The following is a 17,139-nucleotide window of genomic DNA, read 5'->3' as shown; positions in this document are numbered from 1 at the left end:
TGAAATAATACAATAAAAACTACCATATGCAAATGGATAAGCTATATCCAACTAAATGTAACTAAATGGGCTTAAGAACATTCAATAACTTCAGTAAAAAGGCATAAAATATAAACTTTTTATAAGGTTAACACTTCCATAGGTTGTTCATCCTCTTCAAGCGTGATACACGAACCAATTACATCTCTCGTATTTGTGAACACATTTAGCCATGTACTTTCTCCCATATATTTGTTTCATAGTCGACGTAACCAAGCAGCGTATAGTATAGTTCTTAATGACAACCATAGTGAGTTCTTTTGTACTAAACCTCATTCCAATATAGAGCTCACCATCACCACGTTGGTTGTATTAATCAAGTTGTGGGAGTTACAAAAATTTTGGAGTGTTAAAAGGTTCCATATCAACCGTTGTGAAATAGGATGGTGGCTAGTAATAAGAAACATGAGGTGTAGCATGTAGAATGTTATCATCATTCGCTTCCACTGGCATGTCAAGGTCATCTAGTTCTTCATTAAAGGTGTCTACCTCGTCACTATCAGAGTCGATCTCCCTCACTGATTCTTCATTAGAAATATCCCCCTCAAACTAGAATAATTCAACGATTGCAGGGATAACGGGAGTAGAAATTATGCGTCGATCATAAGATCGCTCACAAGAACACTCACAAATTGTACTACCAAGATGAAAGCGACAACACCAACACAAAAATGTCTCCCTATAGATGCTGAGAAATCGTCGAATGAGTTAAATGCTTCATGTTCTTGCAACCTCATTTCCTGTTGTGAAGATGCATCCATGCCACTACTATATGGATTGTACGTTACACATTGTGTTTGTGGCGGATTCAGGTCAAAGTCCAAGCTAGATGCGCAAGAATGTCTTGGCATCGAAGACGATGATACACCCAAGTTATTGCCCCAACTTTGTATACTTAATAAGTTGAAGTCATTACGTAAATTAGTTGTAGGACTATGAACATTAAGATCGAAGTCAAAATATGTTCGTCTCTAATTTAGGACACTAATAGCATCATTATTATTAGAAAAAATTACATATAGCTTAAGTGGCCCTCCTAATGAATATTGCATGTGGCAATCAAGCATCATGTCCACATCACCATCATCCTCAATGTTGTATATTGAGTAGGTTAATAGTTCCAACAACTTTGGTAGTTTATACTTTAACGGTTCAAGTTTTTTTCTCGCAACCATGTGGAACATTGTTCTTGACTTCTTTAAAAAAATTATACATTAATTTCTTCGAAAACATTATCGTCACAGTATGTGTGGACTGAAAGACAATGTTGATAGATGCATCACGCATCATTTTGCCATCATAGTATACCAAAACAGTAACACTTCCTCTTCTTGACATGTTTTGAAAATATCTATGATCATGCAAAGAGAAGAAAAAATGTAAGCGAAATTGTAATGACTTTAAACTATGTAATAATCGAGAAGCTTCATATAAACTTACGATTAAAATAATTGTTGATCAATTCCCTTATATTTTCCTTTACTTCAGTTTTGTATGGTTTTCTTGTTTAACTTCATTTGCTTGAAATAAGGATTCGAATGGAAGTCTTGTTTTTTTTCAGTAGAATAGATTCTTGACATGGTGTGGAAGGGACATGGGCCTACAAATATTCCTAATGTGACGTGGCAGGTAAGTCGCTTTTGCATAACACGAGTTTCGCATATATTCCTGACGTGGAAGTAGCTTATTTGATGTGGCAGTTTGAAGTGTGAAATAAAATGACCTCGCATTGTGTAAGGCACGAGTTCACTACCACGTCATTAATACACACATATGCATGCTCGAGTTTCTTGCCTATTTAAGTTCTGTTTGTTCCACCGTACCTAACCATCTCCACGAAAACTTCTTACTATTTCATAAGTAATTGATCCTTCTCGTAAAACTTATAGTTTAAAATAATCATCCTCTTCATGTGGCATTATTTTATTCTATGTACTTAGATAGGCACCATAAGTGTTTCTACAACATCGGATATATCGTAATATTATGCTGTGTGGTCAAGATGAATTTGCACAACGTGAGGTTCGTCCATACTTCTCAAACATTGATGAGCTTTTTCCTTTAAATTTTGTACCGATGATACCAAGAACACAAGACATCCTCTTCTAGTGGCATCTAGATTCCTGTTTGGTTCTCTCGAGAAACTTCTTGCTCCATCAATTAGGTTTAAACGAACACCCATTGAGAAATGCTTTTGAGCTTTTTTTCTTTGCGTTTTGTACTAACGGTGCCAAGAACACAAGTCTAAGACGAAGTTTTCTTTTGGGTCTCTCTGGCGTGATGGTACCCATTTAGTATAAAAGGTATCCTATTATAGTGGTAACTTCTACTTGTCTCATGTGCTAAGATTAAAATGTACATATTATTATTTTTCAATCTTAATTTTTGGATGTTTACTCCACTACAAGTTATTTACACCACTACAAGTTTTTTACAAAAATATGTTCGTTAGTTTTCAACTTTTTTTCCTTTGAAAGCATTTTAAACGCGATTTGTTCCCCCTTACAATTTAGTATTTCTGTCCATATGTTTCAATTAAAAGATAAGTTGCAATTTTATGCCTCTAAGCTTAAACATTACACAAATGTTTTTATTAACTTCCCGAAATGCTAAACATACGAGTCTATCAATCCATTTTAGCTTGGATAACGCCTCGAACATGGATATCATGAAAAATGATATGGGCTAGATTTTACAATTTATGGCCTCATGTTTTACAATCAGTGAGGTCAATTATGTGATGTTGGATTTATTCGATTCAAATCCAACGTACCTCACGTCTTATGTAACGCGAGTTCCTTTCTAGAACATTGGATACTATTCAGTTTAAAACATCATGCCTTTTCAATGTACCTCACATTTTTGGAAACACGAGGTCCATCAATTCCTCGCTTCGGGATGGGTGCGATGAATGTTATAAATAGAGACCCATTTTGGAAGATTTCCTAAACCTATTTCAAAGAAAATGGCAAAGAAAATATATTTAATATTATGGAGTTATTTTCGAGAAAAGTGTTATAAAAAATTCTTATACATGTGGCTTCTAATTCTATCGTTGATTTCGTCAACACACAGTTGAGTTACAGGAGTTTTATGAAGCTGCGAATCATAATTACATTTTTCAGAACGTTTCAATGGAATTTTCTACGTCATGTCATGGAATCAAGCCAATAAAATATTTCATGAAAGATGCTTTGCTACTAATAATCATGAAGCTTTATATAAAGAAAGCATGTATAATTAATTTAGTGGAAGAAATTCGGAGTCTCGTCTACATTGTTTGAAGAAAGCAGTCGATCAAGGTAATATCAACGCCATATATGTCTATGGCCTTATTCTAATGTGTTCTGGGGTGAATTAAGGGATGAAGGAATTTGAATCATAAGAGCTCTCGATCTCGTGAATTATAAGAAAATAAATTTAGAAGTTATTCGTGCGAAGATGAATTCGGTTTTATGGTTAATGTTGTGGCATCGTCACAACATTGCCTTCCCAAAACAAATTGAAGCCTGCAATTGTCCTACCAATTGTCTGTGTAATTCAAACCACCAAGTTCGACAAATGGACTATAACAATCTATGTACTTGTTATGATTCTTGTTTTTGGAAGCGTGAAGCAATTTTGTTTTGTAACATTTTACATAGATATTGAATTTTAATTTTAATTAGTATTGTCTATTTATAACGATATAGTTTTTTTGTTATTTTATATATTATCCAGTAAAATATAATGATTTAATTTAATTCAGAAATAAATAAATACCTCGTGTATTGTATAACGCGAGGTGTTTGAAATACCACTCGCGATAAATTTCTCAGGACGTTTCAATATATTGGAACCTCACATTCTATGTAAAGCGAGGTCATTAATTCCAATATTAAATTGCATCCCCTGAAAAGTGTGTCCACGTTGGGTGAGCCTCATGCCTTGTGTAACTCAAAGCCTTCACTCGTTTTTCTTAGAACGCGAGGTAGGACGATGTACGTAGTTTGGGAGTATTTGTCCTAAAAAAATTAATTTATGAGGTTTTTAAAATAATAACACCCTCATTTTCCCTCCCCTATATGTAGAATTAGATTTAGAATTTACTAAAAATGTATATATAATTTTTATCTAAATATCACATATTTAAAATTTATTTCTCATTTTAACATTTATTTTTAATTATTTTGTAAAAGTTCTTTATGTAAGATGTTTTTTAACCCACAACCTAGAAAATAAGAAAAGTGTTAACTTAAGGTTTTTAACCTTCTGCTATAGAAATTGTTGATTATAAATACTTTTTAAAATGCATGTTTTTTAGAATATTAATCATAGGATTGTAGTTTCAGTATAGAACTTTAAAATATAAACTTAAACTTATTAAATATATATGAATGGAATTTTAAGTTTGATAGGTTTTGATTAAAAACTTTCGTATACACTACAGTAGTTAATGCAAAAATGTTAATGGTTGTGCGGGGGAATGTTATTGTGCATGTGAAGTTTCAGATTTGTATTATGGGTTTGAGTAAGTGTAAAAGATGGGTTCTCTTTTGCTGATTCATACGGTTAGAAAGACACACGATCAAGAAATTTTAATAATTATCTTTTCAAAATAAGAATAATAATAATTAAAGAGAGGATTATTATCTTTACGGGTCTCGAGTTTAAAAAAATTATTGTTCTTTCTTTTTGTAGGATTTTGTCTCGATTAACTCAGATTGACCCGTCTTGCACACAACTTTGATAAATGATTCTTTCAACAGAAACTTTCTACATATATAAAGACTTAAATTCTCTTTAAATAATATCAAACAACTTACTAATTGAACTCGAACTTGATATTGTGTTCACTAGTTTATTTCTATTGCAAAACCATCTAAATGTGACCTTAAAAGAAGTCATCACATCAGACTTCCATGAGTGACCTTAAATGTGAGGTTGATAGGAGGAGGAAAGTGTGGAAACATATGTATCATACATAATTTGTTCATAGAGCACCCTCTCGTGACTAGCCATAACCTTGTAAGCATTGATGTATAGTGATAGAAAACAGTTGTGCACCACAAGAACATGGATGAAAAATCAAAATCAAAATCAAAATCAATGATTCTTTTTAGTTATAAAAATAATTTTTTATTTATTCTTTGCCCATGGAGTTCAATGGGTGGACCACCAAACTTTTTTATAAGTTGGTTCTTCAGGCCAACCAACTAATATTAATATATATTTTTCTTGGAATTTTATTGTTATGATTCTCAGTTAATCTTTTCTATTTGAAAATGAACCGATGGCGATCTGAATGTCAGTGGTCCCTGATTGTCCTTGCATCTTCATCTATTTCAAGCACCAAGTCCGATCTCTTTAGAGCCACATCATGTTTTCTGTTGTATTTTCGAACACCGAAACCGGGTACCAAACACATAACATGGTCGAAATGGCTGCAAACGATATTCGTATCCGATATTCACTCGAGCAACATGAGTTGAAAGTTAAGAAATGGACCCTCTTGAAAGAGTAGTCTCACGAAATTGATTATGAATATAACACCAATTACATCCGCAATTTCCCATAAAAATTTAGACTTGTGCCTCAAACCTCCTCTCGGACCTCTGGTGCTCTAATTTATGTAGTAATTACTATGAGCATTGTTATTGATATGTCTATATGGGGAACTTAGAGTTCAGTGTGAATAATACGATCTCTGGTGTGTTCAGCAAGCTCGGCATTTTGTTCGTTATGATCGACGAGAATGTAGCCTTTGTCGTGGGAATTTAGGCAGTCTGCTGATGGATGAACAATCCCAGTGCCAAAGCCTTGAGCAGAGTTGCAGTAGGTCTCCACAGTGCCATCCTTCTTCTCTAAGTTTATATTGCTGAGGACTATATTGCTACAGGGAGTGGCATCGCTGCAGGCGAACTTCATTGCTTCCTTGCTTTTCGTTGTCCCGCTAATGTTCCGGTACATAATCTGGCTTATTTGCACTGCTGATGTCTAAATAATAAAAGAAAACGAGAACAAGAATTCATGTGATCAGTGTTCTCATTGACTCAGAGAGTCCTGCAAGAAGCAGGACACAAATTCGATATAAAGACTGGTGAATAATTTAGATATGACTAAAAATAACTTGGATAATGCACCTGGTTTTGGCAGGTTTTCGGTGAATCGCAGTAGAACTGATCAATAATGATGGGGTTGGCAACATCTTCCATCCTCACATTTTCGAAACGCACCCCACGTACATAACCAGAACCACCCTTCATATAAGAAACACAAGAACACACGTCATTCTCAAAGAAATGGACCTGAGTGGCTCTAAATGCAACTTCCGTAATCAAATTTTTAGAGAAAAATATGAAGAAAAGAACATACCTGCCAAGTTTTAATCCTGACACCGTTTGTAGTTTCCCTGAGCAATGCTGTATCCAAGACCACCTTTGTGACAATGGCAGTCGAATTATCCTTCCCAAGGCTTCCAATGCTATGTTGCGAGTTTAGCACCAAAGATAAAATATTAAAAATGAAAGAAAGAAGAAAAACATACTACAATCAGTTTGTACTGTATGGGATCGAATTGTAACAAAAATCATCTCTCCTGAGTAGATTAGCCATTATTTATAGAACCTAACACGAGGTTTGGAACGCACCTGACACCGTGTCCTGGTCCACAATATATTCTCTTCATCTTGATAGCAGATGAAGCGTTAACAATGGAGATGCAATCATCCCCTGAATTTCATATACACAGCCACCATTGTAAACCAGTCAGTATGCAGGCATGTAATAGTTTGTATAGTCATTTCTATAAGTTATTCTTTCGAGCTTTATTTAGAGTTGTTATGTTCTTCACAACAAAACGGTGCAAGGAAAGACAAAAGACAATGTTTAACAACCTGTTCCAATTTTGGAGTCTTGAAGAATGACATTAGTTGATCCAGTGATGTGGATCCCATCGGTGTTTGGACTATCTCCTGGGCAGGAGACTTGTACTTCAGATACTCGAACCGAATCACACCTGGAAATGACGAAATTCATCTGTTGGCTGTTCTGAATAGTAAGACCCTTTACCTTAACAGATGAGCTTGAATCTATAGTCAGTGCCTGCAACAAACTCATATGTTAAATCTAATTCGAGATACATTTGATAGTTCAAATTTGGTGTGCTGCTTATTGGAAGCATGAGTAGCATAGTTGTGGAGAAGGATCCTTACAGTTGGTGCCCCTCTGCAAGGCTGCCAAAGTAAAAACAGACGGAAGAAAAAAACATGTGAATCTTCTATTTGTTTGATTTGTAACTTAATGGAAAATTTTGTAGAGAGAATACTAAGGAACTACATTTGACTTGTTCTTTTTGCATGAAGATGCCCACCATTTGCTTCCGGAGCCATCAATAACTCCATTTCCTTGGAAAACTACTCCCTTCAGCTTAGAAAAATCAAGCCAGAGTCGTGAAAGATTCGGGTCCCAGTCATTAGGTTCATCTGGTGCCACTATTGTTCCATCAATCTGAATAATATCAATAATGATTGATATAGTAAGTAGAAAAAACTACAGAAACTAAGGTTAAAATTAATGCCAATATAAAATTTATATTTGCAGTTAATTAATCTGTAATGTACATTGTATTACCTGAACAACCAGCCTATCTGCACATGGCCCCTGAAATTTAGTAGCATTAACTATGTAGCGGCGTCCAGGAGGAACCAAGAAGACTGATTTTGGAGTAGAGCATGATGTGTTCCATGCTTTTCTAAAGGCCTGTGATGAAAATATTGAACAAAGATAAAATTCTAGTGTATCAATTATTTTGATGACAAGGAAAACTTATTTCATCTAACAGTAATACACAAAACATTTAAATTTCTAGATCAGATCAAATGCTTAAGTTGGTCAAAAAATAATATTTGCAGCTAACTATCTTCCTAATCCTGAAGAAGTATCGCATCTCAAAAGCCAATGGAAACTAAGAGTGCTGATTACTGCCGAGCAGTCTTTATCGGTAGAACCTGCTATATTAACGTGTCTTAAAAGAACCATCAAGGTAAATTGCAAGGGATTAAAAAGAAATTCTCAAGAAAAACCTCGGTGTCATCAGAAACCCCATCTCCAACTGCACCAAAGCTATCCACATTCACAAGAACCTTGCCACCGCGTTCACTTATCCAAAATGGGTCTTCAAAAAGCTCTGCATCTTCTTCTCTTATGTCGAGGTTTTCAACTCTTCAAGTATGTTAAAGTTGTCATATAACATGTTTCCAGAAACTGCATATGCCGTTATCAGCAAACCAAGGAAGGAAACCAGAAACAATTTATCCATTGTTCTTTTCTGTTTATTTGGAAGATTGATTGAGTTGAATAAATCCAAAAGACACAGATTTGATTTATATATGCAGATTAGTTTTTGAAAAGAAAAGCTTTGTGGGCTACATGGCTTAGCTTAAAAGTAGATGAAGGTGCTACATTTTCTACATGACCACACTTGAAGTACAAGGTTAAATGTATTTTTAAGTTGTTTGCTTTACTCTTCAACCAGTAGGCAACAATTGACCAATCAAAATGTCCATGGATTATGTATAGTATATCTCATTAGATCTCTCATGGAAGTGGATAAATGAATCAACAAAGGGAAGTATAATATATATATATATATATTCTCTAAACTCAATTTTATAAACTGCAACATGAAAAAATACCATACATGCGTGCATGGATAACCTGTGGGGCAATAAATACTTTCAAAAGGAATTTGAATGAGCAAATCAAGGGGAAACAGGTCCTTTTACAGTTACAAGCCAAGGGCTTCATGCTAAAGCAACTTCTCTTTAGAAGATTTAAGTAGAAGATGAAGATTTCACAAACAGATTTCCGCTCATGGAAATAAAGGTGGAACAGACCATCAAGCATTTTTCTGAAGATTCCACAAACAGGTTTCGGTTTCAAGTTTTATCCGTATAAGAAATGGATGTTAACGGTAAGTTTTCACCTCAACTGAACTGTGACCAATCTCCCTCATCACCTTTTTAGCCATAGCAAGTTCTCTAATTCGTAACGAGGCTTCAAATTCCCCAACTTCAGAATAAAAATTTGACACTTGCAAATAAATGGCAAAATCTTCCTGACCAAGCTCCATCAAGACTTTTGCCGCTCTTTTACCCACTATTTCATTCTTGCGGACTCTACAACTCCGCAGCAATGAGCTCCACATTACAGAATCACCCCCTCCTGGTGCTTGTTGCAGTAACTCCTCCGCTTCACACACAAGACCTGCACGGCCTAAAAGATCTATCATACACGAAAAATGCTTCCGTTCTGGGAAAATGCCATAAGATTTTATTAAGTTAAACACAAACTTTCCTTCTTCAACCAATCCTGCATGGTTGCACCCATTTAAAACACATAAGAATGTCACCTTATCAGGTACTAGGCCCTCCCAAATCATTATTTCCAACAGGCGGACACTTTCACTGCCCAAACCATTACGGGCATATCCATTGATTATAGATGCGAAGCAGAAGATGTTCGGGGAAGGAAGTATTTCAAAAACATTGCGGGAGAGTTCAAAATGTCCATCTTGAGTACGCATCAATAAGAGAACATGAAACTGCGACATCAGATTCGTAAGCGGATTTTATAGCACAACAGTGCAACAGTCTGCAGCTGTCCAAACTCGCCCAAGTAGACAGGGACAATGCTTTTAGGGTCGTAGAAAGAGTAACCTCATCAATCTTAATTCCTTCATCAATCATCAAACCAAACATCTCAAACACATCATCAGTTATACCACAGTGCAACAAGGAGGTTATTAATGAGTTACAACACTCCAAAGTTCTCTTAGAAGCACTCCCATATACAGACTGAGAGCTTTCAATGTCACCACATTTCCCATACATATCAATTAACGCGGACTGAATATGAACACTCCCTGAATCAATACCTGCTTTTGTTATAAAACAGTGGATTTGCCTCCCTAGCAGAATATACCCTCTTCTACTGGATAAATTCAAGAACCCCAAAAAGGAACGAATCGAAGGTTTTTATCCCAGAAATGCATCCTACAAAATAACTCAATAGCATCACACAACAGATCGTTTTCGGCATATACAGAAATGATAGAGTTCCATGAAATCACGTCTTCAACCGAAATTAACAAAAACGCTTTCCTAGCATCAATGAAATTCCCACAAGCAGAATAAAAGTCCACCAAAGCATTGGCAACAAAATCATTGCATTCCACCCATCCAGCCTTAATCACATGACAATGCAGCTGCTTTCCTTCATCAATAAACCTCCCATTACAACAAGCACGAATCAAATAACAAAAACTAAGTCCATTTGGCCCGACACCCTCCCATTTCATTTGGCCGAGCAACAAAAATAACTCCTCTAGTTTACCAAGCTCCAAAACCCGTTTAACATCAAATTCCATACAGCTAAATTTCATTCAGGCAATTGGTCGAACAACTTCCAAACCACATCAACAAATCCCATACGAAGATAAAAATTGACGAGTGAGCTCCCAATAAACAAATTGAATCCAAACCCAAGTGAAATCACTCTGCAAATAACTTGAATACCTTCTGTATAAAATCCCTCATTCCCACAAACAGTAATCACAGAAGGAAACGTGGGTCCAGTTTCTTTGATTCCTTGTGATACCATTTCCTTATAAAGATACAGTGCTTGCTTCGGATTCCCATATCGACCGTGCCCAGAAATCAGCAGGTTATATGTAATGCTATCTCTTGCAGACATTTGATCGAAAAGGTTTTGGGCATCGTCGATACGCCTGCCTTTGATTAATTTGTTAATTCTTTCATTATTGTAATAGACACCCAGGTGAGGGTTTGGATAACGGTAGGATGCAAAGGTCTTGCAATTAGGCGGTGCTAAGATTGTTAAAGTACGGACTGCAGCTAGAAATCTACTTAGACCGCATTGATCGTGTAGCATTTCGATCACGTTGCCAGCGACACAAAATACTTGGTAGCTATCGACAAAATGCGAACCAGAATCTATGGACTATGGCTACCCGTCAGGACGGGCTGTTTTTCTCTCCACCAAACTCGACCAAATTTGTATTTATAGTTCGACTTGTCGAGGGAGAACACAAGAATCTGTCAATTATGCCCAATTTAAATATAATATTTTAAGTACTTATTTATAAAATAATTGAAGATAAGATTAATTCATCACCGTTCGATCTAATTCATACATGTTTCCATCATACTGATTTTTATAATGTAGTACGTATGCTTATTATTTTTTTATAAAATTTATATATATATATATTTAAAAAACGCCTTCTACAAAACACATCATACAATAAACGTGGCACGTCCTGTAATGTTGTGCGTATCTTTTAGATACATCTTGGATTTCTATGTATGTGGGTTGATGAGATGGCGTATACTCCATTTCACTTTGAATACAATATTGCGATTGGATTGCAACTTTACCTTAAGATCTGGTCGATAGTGATAATACGAAAGCGAGGACCTTTGTTCTTTGCTTGTGATAAAAGTCCAAAAACACAGTCACATCGAACGACCGACCCAATAACAAAAAGAACAAAATGCCAACTTGCCCATTATAACATGTTATATTATTCCAATCTTCAAGGTTCAAATGCAACTACTTCTATTGCAGAAACCCACTTAACAGATACAATTCCTCAAAGAAAATACAAAGATGAAGCAATGGCAAAGTAAGTTCCCGAGTCCCATCATTTGTATAGTTTAAGATAACTCAGAATTAACGTCAATATGAGAATAATTATATCATTTCACGTCGCATTGAGCTTCGAGTCGAAAATCCGGGTATGCCATATGCGCACACAGGGGCGGATGCACTAAGATCTCTAGGGGTTAAATGCATTCTCATTATTTAAGAAAAAAAAGTAAAATTTAGTATAATATGTTAAAGAAAAATGAAAAAAAATAAAAAAAATTTCACCCATTTTTTTCAGAAAAAAAAAATTAAAATTTTGGACCCCATTTATAAATTTCTAGATTCTCTACCGAGCGCACACAATATATCTCGCTCGATACTAGCAGGTTAATGCAATGGCTGCCGGGGCAAGAGGGGCACCCGCCCAGACCCATAATTCTAATTCATATTAATTTAACATACTTTAATAATTTATTAAATAAATAATTCATCGATTTGTTAATGGACTCTACATTTCTTATTATATTGTTATTAAGAGTAAAATTAAATTAAGAATATTGCAACCCAGGGCCCACAAATATTAATGCATTATTTTTTTGGGTTACATTAATGCATTAATTTTAATTGCTCGTAATTTGTTAATTAAAATATGAAAAATAACGTTAAAAAACAGTTATTTGTTATCAAAATTCAAAAAAAAATCTTACCGGCATTCAAATTCATAATATTTATCAACGGTTACTTTTTATTCCCTATAAATGAGAGGAGAAATTGAAGTAAAATTAACTTTTTTCTTTTTTTCTTTCATATATCAAAATTCATTTGAAAATTATTATTCTCAATTTCTCATATTTCTCACAATTCACAAACACAAAATTACAATTACTTATCATCAATTGTGGTCATTGAAGATTTTTTTAAAATCCTAAGTAAGTTCATGTTTCCATATTCTTTTTATTTTTATTTTTAGATATTTCTAAATTCTAAATAAATTTATTCTCTTTTTCTTGTTTCATAAATTTTGGATATGAAATGTCAAACGTGGATATGCATATTCTTCATCTTCCTTCTAAGTTTAGTCATTACGGTGTTGCGAATTTGGTATATAAGTACTTCAATCAAGGATCTTCTCATTTACAGGTGTTATTGTTCTTTTCTACATTAGTTGCATTGTTATATAATGTTACCTAAAAAAACATTTGTCTAGTAGTGGAAAAAGAAAAAAAACAAAGAGATGAGTTAATAGAATCACAAAAGGGAGCTCTTGATAAATTATTTAAAAGTGGAGTAGGAGAGCCTTCTAATAAAAATTGCAATAACACTTTTTTCAGTATGAAGTGGTAAGTTCGTTTATTTATTTGAACCCTAGATAATATTTCTTGCATGCTTGTTTAGAAAAACATTGGTTTTGTGAAGTGTAAGACCCCTTACGAATTGGTTTAGAAGTTGAATTTCTCTCTTTCTGTGATTTTAGAGGGTGCACGACCCACACTTTCTCCTTTGAGAATGTAGATTCAGTATATTTTGATTGATTGCGCTGTTGAAGGAGAAACATGTTCTGTTAGCCAGTTAGTTTCTTATATCCCCAGATCTGGTATTCACTTCAACAAACAAAGCTCTCAGGAAGTAAGTTGGCATCCGGCTTTTGTTACAAGATGTGTTTATATGACTGTAGCGTTTAAGTGCAATGTTTATTCAATCTGTTTATGTGTCCTTTTAAAAAAATTGCCTTTTATATTTGAATGGACATTTCACATTTCTTACATAGGAAAATAGACAAGCCTCTTATTTCCTTCTCTCTCAAGTTTATTCTTAACGTCAGGAAAAAACTTGGGGGGGGGGAATCATTCACCGAGTTGGTGGTGTTGTTTATCTTTTCCGGGGATGAAACTACAACTATTGTACTCGTCCACAGTACCCAGTGATGCTTTGGAAACCAGTTACTACTCCAGTCTATCCGAAACTTATCCAAGAAGCTCCAGAAGGATTGACAAAAGCTGAAGCGGATCAGTTTCGGAAGAAAGGGAAATCACTTCTGCCCATATGTAAATTAGGTAATTGATTCAATCATGGTTTGCATTGTTGGCAGTCTTGTGCTTTTGTTACTTGGTTTCCAGGGAGATTTTACCATATGCATTTGCCTTTTCCAGAAGTTAGTAACCATTTTTTTATACATGTTTCAACAAAAAATGGTGTCTATTCTTCTTTCGTGAAAGATGTTCGAGATGCTTTTGAAGGAAGCCCTTTGGTGAAGATTGACTGCAAAGGGATGCATGCAAGTGACTACAAGAAGATAGGTGCTAAGCTCAAGGTCTGTAACATTCTTTTGCTATATCATGTGCTTTATAATTTTCTTTATTTCCTAAATTGGTTTGAAATTCTTGGAGACTTGTTTGAGATTCAATTACCGAAACCAAGAGAATATAAAAACTTGCGGCACTGGTTTAACATTATTTTTATGCAAGAATGTGAGGTACCAAGGCTCTTGAATTCATTCTTTGAAGGTTTGAGCTCAGATTACTATATTTAATGATAATGGAGGGACTAGTGAATTAGAAATATAGATTTACACTTAATACTTTGAACTAGGTAATTTTTATGCTAAACCATATGAATGCCACCTATAACTTTTCCTTAATTGTATCTTCAAGTGTGATGCTTATTATGCTTCTTCTTGGATTGATTAGTAATCAATTATTCTGCATCTTCCTGATTTGTCAGGCACTTAATACATACTCAAAATATTCATGTATAAAAGCATATGAAATGAAAGAAACTATCATAGCCCAATGCAATATTATCAAACTCAAGAGCCACTTTAAAAATGTAAAAGACCAAACACCCCATATTTGGTGCTTAGCTGAACATGAGGTATACATACAAGGTATGAGTTCAGAATAATATCGGTTAATTTTGGTCATTCTATTAATTTCTTTATGGGTTTCCTTATAATTGTGGCCTGTCCTTTCTTATTTATCAGGAATTGGTTCCTTGTGTTTTGTTACCTTTTGATGATGAACAAATTTTGATGTGGAGGGGACGAGAGTGGAAATCAATGTACGGGGACACTTCTTCAACTTGACTTCCTGCTAAAGCTGACATTTCAAGTGGTCTAGATAATTCAGGTATGTATTAGAAAGAGTATTAGGGTACCTTCTGTATTGCTTCTTTTTTTTTTTTTTTGAAAAGCATAACAGAGATTGATGCCCCTGAGGATTGTCCCAGATGATCCACTACAGCAAAATAGAGATTTAACGGCGTTTTTTAGCTTTATAGCGGCGTTTTTAAGCGCCGCAAAAAGTACTCATGGCGATAGAAAAAACGCCGCAAGAAGTGTCGGCCATACCAGCGTCGCTAATGTTAGCGGCGTTTGTGAAATAAAAACGCCGCAAAAAGTCAAGTTCTATAGCGGCGTTTTTGAAACAAATACCGCAGGTTGAGATCTATAGCGGCGTTTTTATTTCACAAATGCCGCAAAAGATCATATCTATAACGGCATTTTTGGATATAAACGCCGCAAAAGGTCATATCAATAGCGGCGTTTTTGGATACAAACGTCGTAATAGGTAAGATCTATAGTGGCATTTTTGATACAAACGCCGCAAAAGGTCATATCTATAGCGGCGTTTTAGGATACAAACGCCGTAAAAGTTCATATCTATTGCGGCGTTTTTGGATACAAATGCCGCAAAAGGTCAGATCTATAGCGGCATTTTTGGATATAAACGCCACAAAAGGTCAAATCTATAGCGGCGTTTTTTAATACAAACGCCGCTAATTACCATTCTTTAGCTAAGATTAACTGATATTTTGCATAGTTTATTTCTTCTCTACATCGCCTAAATTTAATATCATGTAACTTTATATAAATAACAACCATAAATGTTAACAACAAAATAAATTAAAATTTATAAACATTAAAATTAAATATAATGTAGTTTGACATTGTTCTCTAGAATTTAATCTAGGTTATTTCACTTGTACAAAGATATAACTTATAAACATTCTACATTTTCTTTACAGACTTGAGAGAAACAGTTTTATTGAAGCTGCTATTTACAGACTTACACTCCTGTAATACGGGGCTGGAATAATATCTCTCCAGCTTGAAAGCGTTCCTTTGACAGAGTAAACCGACCCACAACTGGAACCTCTTCATGACCAAGGGAACTCTGGTTAACATTTATCCTTCGATGTATTCGTAGAAGCTGCAAACAACATATTAAATGAATCAGATAAATATCTATATAGTGCAAGGCATTAAATATTACAATCTGAGGATCCAAAAAACAAAAGAATGATCATGAAAATGAAAATGATATGCCGCACCACAAAGGCATCATGCATTTTTGGAAACACAAGGAACAACATCAAAGGTGGAAAATATTAACTACGGTAAGAAAAACAGTAAGAATAAGAATTTAGAATTCAAACTTTCTAAACTGACAGTAACATAGTTATGGCTTCCCTATCATTTCCATCAATTGATGAGATATTTATTTCACAAATGTACCAGATCAGATATCAGAAATAAAAACGCTTCTTTTTTCTTTTCTTTTTTTGGCAAAAAAGAAAAGAAAATAAATAAGAATTACCTTGACAACATAAGTTGTTTCTAGATAATTTCTACGAATTTCCAAATTGGAAAAAAAAGTTCCATTGGAAGTTAAACATGCCTAACTAATGCTTATTAAAGGCTGCTAAAGTACTAAAAACACCACTAAAGTACGAGTATTTAGCGGCATTTTGTCTAAAAACGTTGCTAAAGTACAGTCTTTAGCAGCGTTTGTGTAAAAACGCCACTAAAGTATAGTCTTTAGCGGCGTTTGTTCTAAAAATGCTGCTAAAATGCTGCTATAAACCTATTTTGTTGTAGTGTGATTTTTATGACCATTAGAAGTTCCTAAGGGATTCTATTGGTAATTTTGTGGAAAAATTAAGATGTTGGATGAAATATCCCCGTCCTAATTTTGCATGTGATTATATCTCGTCATGTTTCTGCATGGTTGATTTTGCATGGGATTATATCTTGTCATGTTTTTGCATGGGATCCCTTACAGGGGGTAACATCTATGTCCTAATTATGCATGAGATTATATTCCCGTCCTGTTTCTGCATGGGATCCTTTATGGAGGGCAACATCCCGTCCTGATTTTGAATGAGATTATATCCCCGTCCTGTTTCTATATGGGATTATATCCCGTCCTGTTTCTATATGGGATTATATCCCGTCCTATTTCTGTATGGGATTTATATCCCTGTCATGTCTCTGATTTCTGATGAGTTCTCCTTTGAGATTAACTCGAGCTCTTCTTCGGAGGGTAACGTCCCCATCGTAATTTCTGTTTTCTGCTCTGGGTCCACTTTGGTGGTCTCAGATTCCTTTCAGCAGGTAATGTTTTTCATTTTATTCGTCTATGACCAGATATTAGGTTGTGAGAAACTCTATAT

At 34.9% G+C, this 17,139-nt stretch overlaps 2 pseudogenes; both read right to left on the bottom strand.

The window, feature by feature from the left end:
* Positions 1-5,513: 5,513 nt before the first annotated feature.
* On the bottom strand, positions 5,514-8,374 carry LOC120151444 (annotated as a pseudogene).
* On the bottom strand, positions 8,165-10,971 carry LOC120151424 (annotated as a pseudogene).
* Between the last annotated feature and the right edge of the window lie 6,168 nt (positions 10,972-17,139).

Source organism: Hibiscus syriacus, unplaced genomic scaffold, assembly GCF_006381635.1.
Source record: "Hibiscus syriacus cultivar Baekdansim isolate YM2019G1 unplaced genomic scaffold, ASM638163v2 tig00111057_pilon, whole genome shotgun sequence".
NCBI lineage: Eukaryota > Viridiplantae > Streptophyta > Magnoliopsida > Malvales > Malvaceae > Hibiscus > Hibiscus syriacus.
The sequence above is the reverse complement of the archived record's forward strand: the minus strand, read 5'-3'. Positions and strand labels throughout refer to the sequence as shown.